Source organism: Nannospalax galili, unplaced genomic scaffold, assembly GCF_000622305.1.
Source record: "Nannospalax galili isolate Female #2095 unplaced genomic scaffold, S.galili_v1.0 scaffold108, whole genome shotgun sequence".
NCBI classification, from domain to species: Eukaryota; Metazoa; Chordata; class Mammalia; order Rodentia; family Spalacidae; genus Nannospalax; species Nannospalax galili.
Window position 1 is genome coordinate 1,153,414 of NW_008358988.1, and position 3,377 is coordinate 1,156,790.

The window sequence follows — 3,377 nt, forward strand, 5'->3', positions numbered from 1 at the left end:
CTCGGTGGGGCGTCCGGGACGCGGCGCGGTGGACAGCGGGCGGGCTCGCTGAGGGCCTTGGGCCGGCCCGCGCCCTCGTGCCGCCTTTGTTATGGAGCCCCGGTGTGCGGCCAACATGGCGGAGGTCAGCCGGGTGCGCGCCGCCCTGCGCCGCCGCCGCCCGGCGTCGGCTCTCCGTTCCCGGCTCGGCTGCGGCCCGGTGGCGCTGCGCTCTCGGTCTCCGGGCCGAGCCTTCATCGTGCGGCTCGCTGAGGGCCTTGGGCCGGCCCGCGCCCTCGTGCCGCCTTTGTTATGGAGCCCCGGTGTGCGGCCAACATGGCGGAGGTCAGCCGGGTGCGCGCCGCCCTGCGCCGCCGCCGCCCGGCGTCGGCTCTCCGTTCCCGGCTCGGCTGCGGCCCGGTGGCGCTGCGCTCTCGGTCTCCGGGCCGAGCCTTCATCGTGCAGGGAAGAATGCGGCCGCCTCCCTTGTTTATGTCAGTCGGGAGGGAGCGCGTGAACGCTCGTCCGGCTGCCCCAGCTGCTTAGCATAAACGCTGCTCCGCCCGGCCGGGTTTCCCGGGGAATCTGGGGGTCCTGCCTCCACTCCCCGGGTGTAACTTAGCCGTGTGCATAGCCTGGGCCACTGCAGTGCGCAGGCTTTTCCTTGCCGATAGGTTGTTCCTGGAAAGATGAGACTTTGTTTACCCTGACAGAGTAGTCACATTTCTGCATTCGGAAAAGGAGACTGTGTGTAGCTGATTTGTCACCGTCATCGAAGCCATGAGTGTGGCTATGGGACAGGGATCTGACTGCTGCTGTTCCTAGCGTTGAACATTTACCATTTCTTGATAAGCGACTGTCAAGGGTAAATTGTTAACTCTTTACAGCAGTTGAGTGTTGGTAGCATCTGACTGCCTGGGTCGAATCCTGCCCCACCGGTTTATGACCTTGGGCAAGATTCCTCTTGGTGCTTCGTTTTCCTAATCTGCAAAATGGGTCTAATGAAGAGTATCTCAGTCCTCGTTGACAACCGATGAGGTGAAAATAGTTGGAGTGTTTAGAGCACTGTAGTAAGTGCTCAGTATTCATAAAGACTTGCTGCTTAATACAACTAAGCTTTAGAAGTTGCCGTGGCCACAAGTTACAAATCATTAGTGCTTGGGTTTTGTTGTTAAAAAGGAAAGGAGAGGTCATAGATCCTAGAGCCAATTTTTTACACGTCCTGAGACTAACGTAATTTCTTTATTCTAAAAATACATCCTCATAGGAAAGGATTTACATGACCCCTGGCGTGCTTTCGGAGGTGATGGGGTTTTGGAAATTGATAGGGGATTTAAATGGGTACTGCACATTTTGGAATTTAGAAAAACAAATTCATTCCTTTTAAGCAGTTTTAGATTTATGGATCAGTTCATTTTCAAGGACTTCAGTTACCTAACTTGGAAAAGTAGGACAATGAATTCCTTTAATTAGTGTTATATGTGGTGTCGCTGTCTCCTTCACAGGTTTCAGAGGAGCAAAGCATGCTCAGACAAACAATGGTGTTGTGACTTCGTTGGGTTGGCTCACTTGGTGAAGACTGTTTAACTGATAACTTTTTTGATTAGTAGATTTTGAGATTCAAAGTGTTACATAAATTGACTGTACTTGTTCTTTTTTTTTCATCTTTTTGAGACTGGGCCTTCCTGTAGCCCCAGATGGCCTGGTACTCCCAGAGATCCACCTGCCTCTGCCTCCCTAGTGCTAGGACTAAAGGTGTGTGTCACCACATCCAGTTGGACTGTGTGCTATTTCAGTTTGGAAATTTCAATAAAGATAAATACTTCTCTGTATAAGCTAGTTGCAGTTCTGTCCAGAATTTTTCCTTAAAATTTGGCTGTATATCTGTGAACTGGTTTAAATAACCCCTTTTTGGCATCTTTCCAGCATGGTTTAGTAACTATTTAAAACTGAAATACAATGTAGTAAATATGTGGAACTGCTAAATGTCTCAGGATAGTGTTCCACAAGGTAGACATTTAGAAACAAATTAATTCAGTTTATGTCATGGTATCTGTTCCTCAAGCCTTCAGGAAATGCTTCATACCATCAGGCTGGGTTTTGTGGTAGAAACCTGTAATCATGTTACTTGCTTGTAATTCCAGCATTTGGGAGGCTGAGGCAGGAGGATCAAGAAAGTTTTAGTGCACTCTCAAACCCCCAAAAGTTTCAGGAAAGTCTGCAAAATTGCTTTCTTAATATCTGTAATTCAGAAGATAATATTTGGTAAAAATTGAAGATTTCAAAGAAAATGCCCAGCTGTGCTAGTAATGTGAAGGGTTTTTTTTGGATTGAAGCTGTTTTGAGAACCAGTCTTAACTAATGAGGATAACAAAGCAGTTTAGTAACTTTGCATAGTTTTAGGTGACTGTGCACATTGTATTTTGTAGCAGTTGATACAGATTTTAAGGACTGTAGGTTCTTTTTGCTTTAACAAGCTCTGTTAGAGATTTTTAAATAACAATTGGAATTTCTGCATATAACTTGTAAATGATTTAAAGTTGTGAATATATTTCATATAGACTTCACCTTCAGCCAAATCCATATGAAAACTGCAGTATCTGCCTCGTCAGAAACAGACACACCAACCTGGATGAAACACTCTACAATGAGTATAGTTACTGATACTCTTTTAAATAGCGGTATTTCTGTTTTGTTTAGTTTAATTGAGCCTTGTATCCCAGGCTGGCCTTGAATTCTATGTGTATAGCAGACAGAATTGCTCTTTCACCTTCCAAATGCTGGATTAGCATGCAGCACTACACTTTATGTGAGAGTTTATGTGAGTGCTTGGAATGGAATCCAGGGTTTTGTCCATGTGGGTAAGCAAGCATTCTATCAGTTGAACTATACACTACCACAACCCTTAAATAGCAGTATTTCTAATATACTTTAAGTCATTTAGTTACTAGAACAGCTACTACCTAAGAGCAGGCATTGTCTTTTATTTACTTATTTATTTATTTATTTATTTATTTATTTAGAGACAGGGTCTCACTCTGTACTCTTCATTTGCCTTGAAGTTGCTATATATGTAGGCCAGATTGGCCTCAGCTCAAAGAGATCTGCCTGCCTCTGCCTCCCGAGTGCTGGGATTAAAGTGCCTGGCTTGTGTTTTTATTCTTTAAATTTTAGTATCTAGTCTGTGTGTGGTGGTTTTTCTTCATTTGCCTTGAAGTTGCTATATATGTAGGCCAGATTGCCCTCAGCTCAAAGAGATCTGCCTGCCTCTGCCTCCCGAGTGCTGGGATTAAAGTGCCTGGCTTGTGTTTTTATTCTTTAAATTTTAGTATCTAGTCTGTGTGTGGTGGTTTTTTTTTTTTTTTTTTTTTTTTTTTTTTTGTCCGGGGGCTCTCTTT

The 3,377-nt window shown here is 45.2% G+C and overlaps 1 protein-coding gene across 3 annotated transcripts in view; it reads left to right on the forward strand.

Annotated features, from left to right (window-relative positions):
* Positions 1-3,377, forward strand: part of Siah1 (siah E3 ubiquitin protein ligase 1) — a 27,033-nt gene that overhangs the window by 798 nt on the left and 22,858 nt on the right. Inside the window, exon 1 of one of the 3 annotated variants that reach the window (XM_008822624.3) lies at positions 822-844. The exons of the other annotated variants lie outside the window; for them this stretch is intronic. The gene's annotated coding sequence lies outside the window, so the exon portion shown is untranslated. Of the gene's footprint in view, positions 1-821; positions 845-3,377 lie in introns of those variants that run through there. 3 annotated transcript variants of the gene reach the window in all.